The following is a 12,324-nucleotide window of genomic DNA, read 5'->3' on the forward strand; positions in this document are numbered from 1 at the left end:
AAGCAGTGCTCTTTCTGTTACCATCTATATATGAGAAAGCATAGGGTGTAAAAAAAAAAAAAAAAAAAAGAGAGGAGTGATGTCATGATGCCTCCCTAAGTCTTTTCCATCTATCACTTCCTCTTGGTGAAACTAAAGATAATTATATTCTCTGTAAGCATAATAACAGCTTCATATATTGTCTTAGAAGACTCTAGAAGGCAGGGGTATAACCCCTCCAGTATTTAGATCAAAGATAAGTCTGTTGACAATAATTGGGAACGATTCTCTTATTTGGTTTGTCCAGGAACTTTTCCCTCCAACGCATCATCTTGGCAAAAGCCACCCCTTTTGAGTCAAACCACAGGGATTTCCTTTCTATTTCTCAGATCCTACATCAAGCAGCCCAGTACTGCTGGTTATTTTATATTTCCCAAGATAAGCCAAGCAAGTTCTTCGTATATGCCTCCAAGTTTTGGTGGCTTTTCCAAATTCGAATCCCTTTCAAGTCTTCGCCGTGGAGTCATGGTTGAGATGGAAAATGGGCAAAAAGCCCGAAGTGGTTTCTAGATCCCACAGCTACTGACTGGGCGAGTTGGCCAGCCAATCCATCTTTGCTGACCACCTTTTCCTAATTTGCAAAACGTGCGTTTTCGTGTGTGTGTTGTGGTTGATCTCTAAACGCCTTTCCATTTCTAACATTTTTTTGCATCATATTGTGAAGTCCGGAGAAAAACTCCATCACTTAGGACACGTGGCTAGTACGGCAACACACTGGGCGCTCTCACGCGAGGCCTGAACCAGCTTTACGTAACGAGGGTAGTTGCCCCCGTCCGGCCAACTCCACCACGCGGACCTCCGGGAGTTCGCCCTGGGCAGGCGGGGCTGGGGGCGGGGCGCAGAGGAGCCCGCGTTGACGACACAAGACTACTTCCGGCTGTGGTGCGTATGACGTCAGAGCCGAGGCTGACCGGCCCAGCCACCGAGAAGCCGCGGAGGGAGGGCTCGCGAGAGTTCAGGAAGGCCGCCCCGAGATTCCGGCGCGGCCGCGGGCGCCACCTCCCGGGGGCGGGGCGAGGGCGGAGCGGGCAAAAGGGAGCGGACGGGCCCGGGACCGGCTGCGGTCCGTGCGAGGCTGAGCCGGCCGCGGGCGCGACCGGAGGCAGGTGAGTACGCGGATGCGGCGCGCGGCGGCCGCGCTGGGGGGGCCCGCTCGGCGCGCCGGCCGCAACTCTGCGAGCAGGGGCCGGAGGGGACGTGAGGCGTCTTTGGGCGTCCAGGGACAGCCGGGTGATGCCGGGGCTGGCGGCGGCTCCAGGGACGCCCCGGCGACGGCCTTGGCCCTCCTGTTCCCCGAGGTGCTGCTCGCCCCGCGCGCCCCGGACAGGTCGCCCCGAGCCCGGGGAGGGATCTTCGTGCCTCCCTGCCCCTGTCGCCCTCCGCTGCTCGGCCCCGGAGCACCCCGACCCCGGTCCCTGCCTGGGCTTCGTAAACAATAACAGACGTCGCGGCAGCGCTCCTGGTGCCCCCCGCGCGCCCGTCGCGTGCCCCGCAGCCGATGTCACCGAGGCGGAGGATTCGAGGCAGGGCTCCCATTGTGGGGGCTGCTTGTGCACCGTTCCCAAAAACTGATGCGTCAGATGCTAAACAGTTCTCGGATCCACACGGTGGAGCCTCCAGGCTCCCAGGAGCGCGGAGCGCGCAACCCCGGTCGCAGAATCTGTCCCTACCCCCTGGCACCGGAGACGCTCTCTCTTCCAACATCATTTTCTCCCACTCCACCCCCCCCTTATTTATTTATTTATTTATTTGTTTGTTTGTTTATTTATTTATTTATTTACTTACTTATTTTCGCCTCATTACTGTCGGGGGCAAACGAGTGCTTGTTTGCTAAGGGACTAGGCGAAGGTTGTACCCGATGGAGAAGGAGACGCTTCGCCCTTAGAAAGTTACCAGGTTGACAGCCAGAGAACAAACTTTATTTTCCAAACCAGCGGCCTCCCGTTTACCGATGCGGCTTTTTTTGTTTTTGTTTTGTTTTGTTTTGTTTTGTGGGATCGCTTTTTCGGGTTGCAAGTTTGGAGGAAGGATATAAAAGGGAACGGGGGAGGGGGGCGGGGAGAGCTGGAGGTGCTGGAAGCGGGTGGCTTGTCCAAAGACTGTGATGCTGTTGTTCTCGCTTGGTAAAATGCAGAAGCAACGCTCTTGTCTGTTTCACATAACTTGTGATAAGTTTTGATAGAAGCCAGTTGCTCTGAAAAAGGCCTCAGTATTAGCTGTCTTACTGCTAAAGTCTGAGGAAACAACGCTTAGTGTTTTGATTTATGCCTCTTGGTTGTAAGATGGGAGTGAAAGCTTGTCTTTCAGGGGGTGGGCCTGGGGTGGGGACTTACCACTTGTCAGGTCTCCCTACTTTAAGGCAGGATCTATTGTTGCTTAAGCCCAATTTTAGTTACCCAGAGCAGATTTTTTTTTTTTTTTTTTTTTTTTTTTGGTCTCAGTCGTATATCTATATAAGGTCCTGGGAACCTCTTGTGTTTGATTGACTTTTCTTTGTATGCCTCAGGATATATAAAACAATTAAGTTTACTGTACTCTACCCAGTAGCTGAAAGGTATTATATGTGAGTGAGCCACTATTGTGACTATTTGAGGAAGAGAAATTAGTTCAAAATATGATGTTGAGATTACATTTGTTCATTGCGTAGGTTCATCAAAATACTTTTGTGTGAAAAATCCTGATCTCAAAAAGTAAAGATTTTTTTTTTTTTTTTTTTTAGTTTGATGTGGCTTAGCTTTGTATTTTTCTCTGGTTAAGATGGTTGATAATGTTTTCCATTTGGCTGTGGCTGTGTTTAGGATGAGACATAAATTGGGTGTAGTTTTTGTACTCCTTTGAAAGGCCCTGCCACTGAGGAATGAAAAAAAAATAACTTAGAAAAGCCACATGAAATGAATGCAGTTCTTTTTTCAGCCTTCTGTTTTTTAGTTTGTTTGAGTCAAAGAATAGAGACTAGGAATATTTGTGCATATGAATGAGTCAAAGAATAGAGACTAGGAATATTTGTGCATATGAATAGGTGTCCTCAGCAGTTTTTATGCTGAAAAAGGTAGGACCTATAAAAAAAAAAAAGGAAAATTTGTAGAAAATGGTAACAAAGCAAGGCACTCAATTCAGCCATTTGTTTTTAGAAAAGTTTGTTCTCTCAAAGTAAGGGCAACATTACTGTGTGAACAAAGTTGGACAATACTTTAGAAAGTGCTTCCCCAGTGATCCAGAATAAGTTGGATGCTTGTTTGGTGTGTGTGTGTGTGTGTGTGTGTGTGTGTGTGTGTGGCACTTTTTTAAAGAGGGAAAAGGGCACAAATCAGAGCCAGAAAGATTTGCATCTCAATGTAATATTAAAATGATTTTATTTTACATAAATAGTGTAGGGTGAATCAAGCAAGCATATTGTCTTTTAGCATCCCCAGGATTACATTAAAATCAGCAGATGGGCAAGTTATGATTAGGTTAGACTTGACATATGCAGAAATTATGCTACTGTATTTTTATATTAAAAGTACCAGGGGCTTTTTTAAAATGAAATAATGCACATAAGCTTTTAGGGCATAAGACATTTTTAAGAAGTAAGTTTAAAAAATATCCTTAGCACTTTAAACATATTAAATTAATCCTTCGTTCCTCCTTCCCTCTCCCCACAAAATTTAAGTCTTTTTTTTTTTTTTTCCCATTTAAGTCTTAAGAGAATGTTTAGCAAGGTAAGAACAGTATTTAAGTGCAATGATTACATAAAGCACTTGTCTCCAGGTCAAGGTTTGCTAATTGACAGGGTATGATTGTTCAGAACCTTTAGAAAGAGGGAAAAGAAGGACAACAGTGAACAATATTTGCTGTCTGGTGCACTCAGACGAGCTGTAGTCTCTATCTTTAGAGAGATACAATCTAATGGGAGAGAAATGTACCCAAATAACTGTAATACACATGCATTTTGTGGAGAAGCCTAGGAGAGGGATTAAATTCCACTTAGATCAGTTAAGGAAGGTTTTGAGTAGGGAAAGGTATTCGTGTAAATGATTTGGCTGATGTAGTTGTAATCATCACGATAAGTAAACACTATATAATGCCGATTGCTGCTAAAATCTTACATGTACTAATTTACATGGGTTTAATTCTTTTTTTTTTTTTAGATTTTATTTACTTATTCATGAGAAACAGAGAGTGTCAGAGACACAGGCAGAAACAGGCTCCATGCAGGGAGCCTGACGTGGGACTCAATCCTGGGACTCCAGGGTCACGCCCTGGGCTGAAGGCAGGCGCTAAACTGCTGAGCCACCTAGGGATCCCTACATGGGCTTAATTCTTATAACCACCATATGGAGTAGGTATTTGTTATTCCCATTTTGCAGTCAGGGTAACTGAGGTACTAAACCAGATAACTAGAAAATGACAGCACGAGGGCTCCAACGCAAGCATCTGGTTTATACCTGGTGCTTGTGCTTAATCTCTGTCCTTGTTTTCTCTTCCATTCTCGATAATCTTTCTCAGGTCTTTTTCAAAAAATTGATTTAGGAAAATACATTTCTCTGGCACATAGATTTAAAACTTCCTTTTCTAGAAAGGGCTTCAAAATGAAGAAAACCCAGGTAAATAAGTTATTTTTGGAATGCTAGGTAATCCATTTCAAAAAGCTGCTCTTGGTGCAAATTAAATGTAACCATTGAGTGGGACTTTTGATAAATATGATTTATCACTTAGTAGCATACCCATAAGGATTTAGAAATGAGAAATTGTAACTATATTAACTCCTTTGCCTAATGGAATGTTTGAATCATTGTATATTTTGGCTTGTAATTTAAAAAAATCACTTGGCACTGAGTATTTTTTGGATTGAATTGTGAAGTTGGAATTCAGTTAATGATTGATAGTCTCAGCCCTTTTAGTTTTTATTTCCACAAACAGCTAAATATATTATGCCTGAATCAGGTTTTTGTTTGTTTGTTTTTTAAATTTTTTACTTTTAAGCAATCTCTGTGCCTAGGGTAGGGCTTGAACCCAAAACTCCAAGATCAAGATTTGCATGCTCTAACAACTCAAGCCAGCCAGGTGTCCCATGAATCAGGATTTTGAATAGAGGGTTGTACATATATAAAATGAGAGAAGTTCAATCACTGATACTTTATGTTAGTTAGGGCAACTTTGAAAGCTCTTTGGAATTGTAAAATAAAAGGTGCCATAGAAATGCACTGTGCTGGGGCACCTGGGCGGCTTAGTGGTTGAGCACAAGTCCCTCATCAGGCTCCCTTTCTCCCTCTGCCTGTGTCTCTGCCTCTTTCTGTGTCTCTTATGAATAAATAAATAAAATCTTAAAAAAAGAAATGTGCTGTGCCTAGTATATAGGCCTACTCAGTAACTAACTGCTTCTTTGTTGAATGAATGGTCAAATGATTTTATTAATGAAGTTTCAAGAATGTTTCACATTTGTTACTGGTTATCAAAGTATTGGGATCATAGTAAACTCAATTAGATACAAAGTTTAGGGGAAAAAAAGTATATCTCAGCAGTGGTTAGGGGTACTCTCTACCAAGATGCAGACACTTCAGCTCCTTTGTCTGTGTCCTGATTGACCAAACTCACAATAGAGTTCTAGAGGCGTATTTTCTAAGATTGAATATAGTAAGTGTTCTCTCCATGTCTGAGTTGGGTGGATTGTAGAAAACCCCCACAGTAGGATAATTTATAGTTGATAAGCTTAAAACGTAATAGGAAAAGTAGAAGAACTAAAGCCAGAATTTAAAGCTCATCTATTATTGTAATTAGACAAAAGTGGCAAAACAAGTTTAAATATATATATGTATATGTGTGTGTGTGTGTGTGTATTTTTACACAGCTTAAATTAATAGTAATGGCATAGTATTTCCATTTACCACCATTTGATTGACAACATTTTTAGTATCTTCAGCCTATAATTTCATGCAGATACTTTTAAAATTTTTTCTTGAAATTAAAATAATTTTTTAAAGACTTTATTTGCGAGAGAGAGAGAATGCGTGAGAATGCAGGGGGGGGGCACAGAGAGAGGGAGAGAGAATCTTAAGCAGACTCTGCACCCAATGTGGAGCCTGACTCAGGGCTCCATCTCCAACCCTGAGATGACCTGAGCCGAAATCGAGAGTCAGACCATTAATCAACTGAGCCACCCAGGCAACCCTCATGCAAATACTTATAAGGCAAGTATGCTTTGTTATAAGAAGAAGTTAATGTTTCTCTAAATACAGGTTTAGTTTTGAAAGGTTATTATTCTTAGTAAAGAGGAGTGTGAGTTGGTCCCTCAGAGGGAAACCAGATATACTCTCACCTCCTTGCTGGTAGAAATTGTTGGGCATCTTTTCCCCTAATAGACTAGAAAATAGACTTTGAAAATCCACTGAGACGGGTAGCTTCCCTGTTAGATGATCTCTGCACAGGTCTTAGAGAAGACCTTAGCAGTGACAGGTCACATGGTGAGCTGACCATTCACTCAGGTTGGGTAAATTCAAAAAAGGCCTCGAACTTTGGCAGTTTTACGATACTAGCACTTCTGTTATGCTCTGCTTCTAAACTGGTAAACAAGCTCCTTGCTTTCTCCTGAATTAACACCAGACCAATTGACAACCCAGATTAATGTTGATTCTCTGGCCACACATGCAGGTTTCTTGTTCTCCTTGTCTTTTGCGGACTCTTACTGATTCCATAGGTATAGACTTTATTGCCACTTGTAAGTCTGATCCCATATACACAGCAGCATCCAGTGTTTACCTACCTCTTAGATTTCTTACCTTTCCCCTTGTTTTCTTATCTTTTATAATTATTTGCTGTTTCCCTAACTTTGGAACACTTTCATTACTTTTGCAATTACTGAAGATGATGGAGTTAAAAAATATTTAACACCTAAAATCAGTCACAAATAAAACAACTTCCCCAGAAAAAAGATCAAGAGGACAGAAACCTAAATGACTTTGCATGGTTGTTAGTACCATCTATTTTTGGCAAGCAGAGTTGGTGTGCCTTTGCTATGGAGCCTAGCTTTCATTCTGTCTAGGAAGAGTTAAAAAGTTGAAAATTCAGAAACAGGCTTCTGTACACATCAATAAGCACTTTTTTTTTTTTTTTTTTTTTTTTTTTGCGGGGGGAGGGCTGTCCTGCTCTTTCTCCATACAGTCATTGCTATTCTGCTTTTATGACATTGAGATTTTGGCTCCAATTCTGTAGATTCTTCAGTAATCCTGAAGACACAGTATGTAATATGTCCATTTAACATGAAAAAATGCTTTGTGTTATCTGTGTTTCTCAAACTTTATCTCCCAACAGGAATTTATAGACTTAGCTCTCTGTCTGTCACCTTCCCTTCTGACATGTTCTTGGCTCTTTTTTCTTCCTGAATATCACCAGTGTACTGGTCTAATAATAATTTTATCAACAACAGTAATCACTCACTTATCACTTACTATGTACAAGACATAATGCCAAGGACTTTATATAAATATCATCTCATTTAATCCCTGCAGCAACCCTATGAGTTATTATTTCTGCTTATACATGAAGAAACTGGAGTCTTTGGAGGAGTGACCAGGATCGTGTGGGTAGATAGTAAGTGATGGAGTTAGATCTTGATCCCTAAGATCCAGTTTGCTTTCTCTTGTATTGCTTTGTTTTATTTAAAATAACTCATCCTCTGCTATTTAATTTACTTCCTTCTTCTAGTCCCACCTGAATTTTCTTTCTTTCCTTTTTTTCTTCCCATTTTTAGGAATTATTTACAGTTTTTGCACATCAAACATAAATTCGTTTAGGAGAAGTATACAGAAACAATTCAACTTTACTTATATTTTCGTGCTTTTGGGGAGAGCTATTGTAAGAATAGTAGTTGTAGCCCCTTACATTTGTATTGTGCTTTGTATTGTATTGCAATCCTCCCTCTAACTCAAATCTTTAGATTAAAAGCTGCTACATATACTTTCCTAAGGACTGTGCAAAATTAGTTGATGACACAGTTCTTGCCCTCAGCAATTTTAATGCTGAAATAAATGATAGAATCAAATGTTCTGACTTCATTCAAGCCAATTAAGAGCAGATAAATATTGCAGCAGAGCATTTTCTTAAAAGGTATTATAGTTTTGAGATGTGAGCTGCCTTTTCAGTCAAAATTGAGAGGTTGGAATTTAATTAATTAATTGATTGATTTCTTTTTTTTAAAATATTTATTTATTCATGAGAGATAGAGAGATACAGGCAGAGGGAGAAGCAGGCTCCCTGTAGGGAGCCTGATGCAGGACTCGATCCTAGGACACCAGGATCACGCCCTGAGCCAAAGGCAGATGCTCAACCGCAGAGCCACCCAGATGTCCGGAGAAGTTGGAATTTTAGTTCTGCATTTCAAATCATGAAATTTAAAAGTCCTTCATTCTTGTGATTCAGTGAATGATGGTTGAGTTGCTACCTACCTCATCCTGCATACAACTGGCATTTAACTAAAATAATTATGGTGAAGGAATGGAGTGGAGGGAGGGAGGACAGATATCATTTCAAAAGTGAAATTGAAGAAATGGAGACCCTAACCAGGTTTGATGAGGTATCTTACAGTGTCACTCTTATAGGAAATTGGATGCGAACTTTAGAGAATGGACAAGCAACATATGTTGAACTCTGGAAGTTTGAGAGCTTATTCATTGCTCTATCTTTGAAATTTTATCTTGTGCCAGTATCTTGTTTTACTAGATTTAATTTTTACTAAACTGTGGATATTTTTTCTTGGTTAAGCACTTACCCATTGAGTTGGCCCCAGTATGGAAAGACCACACCATGTTTGCACTTCATAGATTTTTGGTATTTGTCATCAGAGGCTGCTGGCCTGGTTTATAATACTAGGGTGTTGTCTTTTGCTGTGTTTTTACAATAGAGATCCATTTCATTTGGACACATCTTTTAAATCTGGTTGAGGATATTCTCCATATATCTACTATTATTTAGCCAAACTGAAAAGACTTTTTCTATTTTTGTGGCTAGAGTGGAAAAATTTCAGTACAAATTGCATGTATTTGGCCCATCGATGTTCTTAATACTGGCAAATCCTAAAGGAATCACAGACTCATAATGTTTTAGTGAGGTTAATCACCATAATTCACCATTTATCGTCTATTTGCAGTGCACTGTATTAGGTGCATGGCAAAAGAGATGAGTAAACTGTATTGCACTTCCACTTAGAAAGGTTCAATCCAGTAAGAAACATAATGTATGGGTATAAATAACTGTAATTCAAACAGAAAGTGATAAGTGAGTGACAGGGCGCTTGTGGGAGCAGAGGAAGGAGGGATTGCTTCTGGCTGGAGAGATTAGGAAGGCTTCCTGTATAAAGTGAAATATGAATTGGCTATTTAAGAGTGAAGGCCAGGCCAGGCAGAGGGATTAGCCTGAGTTGGATATATCTCTATAACACCTGATAAATTCTATGTTAATTATTTACTTCTCTCCCTGCCCTATTGGATTTGAGCCCAGTGAGCTTTGAGAACAGGTGTTTTTCAGAAAGCTTTTCATTCTTTGCATCAACTGTGCAACCTGGTACATTTAATTAAAGTCATACTTTAGTAACATTACAGTGGCAGTAGTGTATTTGGAATGGACTCAAGGGAAGAGGGACCAGAAATGAGAAGGCCAATGAAGAGACTAATCTATTTTTATTTAGTTTTAAAATTTTCTGAGTATAGTTGACACATGATGTTACATTAGTCTCAGGTGTATAGCATAGTGATTCAACTTTTCTATAAGCTTTGCTTACCACCAGCGTGGCTACCATCTGTCACCACACAATACTATTACGGTATCAATGACTATGTCCTTTATGCTGTGTGTTTCATCCCCATGACTTGTTCATTCCATAGCTGGAATCTTCTACCTTCCATTCCCCTTCAGCTATTTGGCCCAGCCCCGATTTCCCCTCTGGCAACTGTCAGTTTGTTCTCTGTATTTAGAGGCCTGATTCTGCTTTTTGTTTATTTGTTTTGCTTTTTAGATTTGACATATGCATGAAATTCTTTGGTATTTGTCTTTCTCAATCTGACTTAATTTCATTTAGCATAGTGCCCTCTAGGTCCATCCATATTGCAAATGGCATGATCTCATCCTTTTTTTATGACTGAGTAATATTCCATTGTATAGATATGACATCTTCTTTATCCACTCATCTATTGGTGGACACTTAGGTTGCTTCCATATCTTGGCTATTGTAAATAATGCTGAAATAAACACTCAGGCATGCATATATTGTTCTAAATTTGTGTTTTTGTTTTGAAGAGACTAAATAATCCAGGAGATAGATAATAAAGTTCTAAATTAGGTGGGATTGGGAAAGAGAGACTTGAATGGATGGGTGTTGCTCCTCCATCTTGAGACCTAGGAAGTTCTTTCACTGTGCGAATTACCTATGAGGCACATGTCATGTACCAGAAGATTACAGTGATGGAAGGACATGGTGCTCCCTCAGACAGCAGACAGGTGACTACACAGCTACACTCACAGGTATAGAAATAATTGCAATAGCACATAGCCACTACAATGAAGTAGCAATAGGAGGAGCATCTAAGGAAAAGGAGCACCTATTTGGGAAAATCAAAGAAGCCTTCCAAGGAGGTGGTAGCATGTGAGTTTAGACTTGAAGGGTGAGTAGGAGATTTTCAGGCCAAAAAACAGCAGGAGGACATGATAGCATAGAGATCTAAGATACTGTTTAAGACAGCCACAAGAACCTGGGTTATTTTAGTATTGGGCTGTGGGGCTAGATAAGATAAATGGGCTCATCTTAATAAAACAGCTTTTTATTTGCCATGTTTTTTAAGTCCTTTTTTTAAAAAGAAGATTTTATTTATTTCAGAGAGAGAGAGAGAGCACAAGCTGGGGGCAGGGGTAGTGGGAGAGGGAGAAGCAGGCTCCCCGTTGAGCCAGGGACCCCAATGCAAGGGTTCACCCCAGGACCCGGATCATGACCTGAGCTGAAGGCAGATGCTTAGCTGACTGAGCCATGCAGATGCCCTTGGCATGTTTTGTTTTTATTTTTTATTAATATGATTTTTTAATATTATCCAGCTCTACCATTCTGAGCTTTTATAAGGAAATATTTCTGTTGCCTCTTACAGCCTAGTGGAAGTACCTCTGCTGTGTTTCCCACTCCTTGCCAGCAAGTATATTGCAGGTGATAAATTGTCTTTTGCTTCCGTTTTCTGAAATTAAACAAAAAAGGTAATGAATGATACCAAATAGCCCGAGAGATAAAGAGAGAAAGCAATCTACTGAAAACCTTCCCTCTGATGAATGCCTAGAGCCACTAGGGTTGTTTTATACAGAGAATGCAGTACCAACACATAGCTTCAAGAGCACTTGACTTGAGGGAGGGGATTGTGGTAGGAACACAATTATTTACCTTTACCATAAAGTTTTATGGAACCTGTGAAAATTTCCCAGAAGTGTAATATCTAGTGCTGAAGTCCTTTTGTTCTGGTTCTAGCTTTGCTTTTTTTTTTTTTTTTTAATCTTTTCTACTCTGACCTTTACTATACTATATAAGTTAGCATGACTTAAACTTTAAATGATGTCAAACATGAACTCTAATTTGTTTCCCTCCCACATTTTCTGGTCATTGAGAAACCTACATGGGCAAGTCATGATTCTGAACTATATGTACGGAATCTGTATCAGATAGCCAGAGCTAGGAAGCTAGGTTTTTCACATAGGTTTCTTATGGGTTGGGCCTCTGTAACAGAATATAGTTGTTTTCTAAAGACAACCAACAAGTCAATTAGAATTATATCCATTGTATTCCAGGCTGGGACTTGGCAGCTGTGTTAGCTTTAGTGCCATTAGTGGTAATAGTACAAGTTCTGGGCACTACCAAGAGGAAAGTGAAAGACAAGAAGGAAAAGAAAAAGAAGGGTTGCAGAGTATTGGGGGAGGCAGAATGAAGGGGGCTGGAGAAAAGGCTAAAAGGAGTCAAATGCCTCTGATACCTGTTCCAGGTGCTGCTTAGTGGAACGTGTGCCATATTTTAAGATTCAGTTGAACTGCCAGTAGTCAGGTCTGGCATGGATGTATTGTTATGCCAAAAAAGACAGTTTGTCTTAATCCAATATTTCTGGATTGAATAAAACCAAAATTTGTATATATACCTGTGCCTCTGTTTTTAGCATTGAGCAGAAAGGGAACCAGAAACCAGCACCTTTTAAATATTAGTGAAAGTTACAGGTACATTTCTGAAATGTAGTAAAACATTTAAGATTTAAGCCCAGTGTTATGTACATAGCCCCCATCGGACAGAGG

At 40.5% G+C, this 12,324-nt stretch overlaps 1 protein-coding gene across 1 annotated transcript in view; it reads left to right on the forward strand.

Annotated features, from left to right (window-relative positions):
- The first annotated feature begins 1,073 nt into the window (after window positions 1-1,073).
- The window catches only part of STK38L (serine/threonine kinase 38 like), an 81,115-nt gene continuing 69,864 nt past the window's right edge, over window positions 1,074-12,324 (forward strand). Inside the window, exon 1 of the mRNA XM_055318797.1 lies at window positions 1,074-1,145. The gene's annotated coding sequence lies outside the window, so the exon portion shown is untranslated. The remainder of the gene's footprint in view (window positions 1,146-12,324) is intronic.

This window comes from Nyctereutes procyonoides, unplaced genomic scaffold (genome assembly GCF_905146905.1).
Source record: "Nyctereutes procyonoides isolate TBG_1078 unplaced genomic scaffold, NYPRO_anot_genome, whole genome shotgun sequence".
Lineage (NCBI taxonomy): Eukaryota > Metazoa > Chordata > Mammalia > Carnivora > Canidae > Nyctereutes > Nyctereutes procyonoides.